Genomic DNA, 1335 nt, shown 5'->3' on the forward strand with positions numbered 1-1335 from the left:
GGGCTTTGTTCAAAATGCCCGAAGCAACCTGTCTCGTCATAAATATTTGTGCAATCCTAAGGCAGATCTATCTACTGTCGAATTACCTCCGAGTATCTAAATCATTCCATCTGCATATATTATGAGATACTTTATGACGCAAGAGTCAAGAGTTGCAAAAGTTAAACGCTGTGTCAATCATCCCGGCAAAGCAAGAATAACAACTGCTGTTATTAATACTAATTATGACAAAATGTTAAACAGTCTTCCTGTCGCCGATTTGACGCACCTGAATACACGCTCCTATACAACCGCAGAACCCAAATCACTCCGCCGCGCAGTTAGGTCCCTCCTCCCCCTTATTTCGCAGCCATTATCAACTATGCAATTTAAAAGCTGAAACGATTATAAAGCATAGATGTGTTCAGGCGGGAGAAAGTTCCCGAGTAAGATTGGAAAATTTAGCAAGATCTTTTTTTTTTTTATACTCTCAATCTTTGGTTTATTATGGTATTTGATTCGCTTTGAGATTCGGTAAAAGGGATTGGAATATAATCGGGTTGGCTTTAAGAAATCTACTTTCATTAAAGTGTCATGTTTTTTAGAGATAATTCGCCTCTTTTTCAGAATCAAATATTGCTCATTAGTCATTAAACAACACAGTTTACTAACTAGTAAATCAACAACGATAATGAGAACAATAGTAATAATGATGATAATTATAATAATGATGATAATGATGATGATGATAGTAATGATGACAATAGAAATAATGATAAATATAATGATGGTGATGATGATAATGATGATGATAATAAGGATAACAAGAAAAATAATGACAATTATAATGATGGTCATGTTGGTGATAATGATGATGGTGATGGTGATAATGATGATGATGATAATAATAATAATCATAACAATCATATTAACAAAACAAATATAATGATAACAACAATGATAAAGTAAACAAATTGCATCAACGAGTTAAGACGCGCAATGGGTAGTACCCCCACCCCCGCTCTTCTCTCCACGAAGCTCTTGCACAACAAAGAAAGTTATCGTTTTTTCCCCTTCTCCCTCCTCCTCCTTCTCCTCCTTTTCCTCCTCCTCCTCTTTCGCTTCCTTGAATACACGATGAAAACTACAAGAAACACTTGATTAAAAGCGGTGGGAATAATGTCAAGTCATCAGTCCTCTTATTTATATGCCACACAGAAAAATGCTGGATATGGTAGCTAGCATGTATAATTTTATTGTATAATCAATTTTCATTATGTTTATGATCTAAATTATGTGATTTGTGTGCGGTCGTTGCCCAAGCAGTGTGCCAGTACACTTTGTTGGTTATTTTGT

The sequence above is a fragment of the Penaeus vannamei genome, chromosome 11, assembly GCF_042767895.1.
Source record: "Penaeus vannamei isolate JL-2024 chromosome 11, ASM4276789v1, whole genome shotgun sequence".
NCBI classification, from domain to species: Eukaryota; Metazoa; Arthropoda; class Malacostraca; order Decapoda; family Penaeidae; genus Penaeus; species Penaeus vannamei.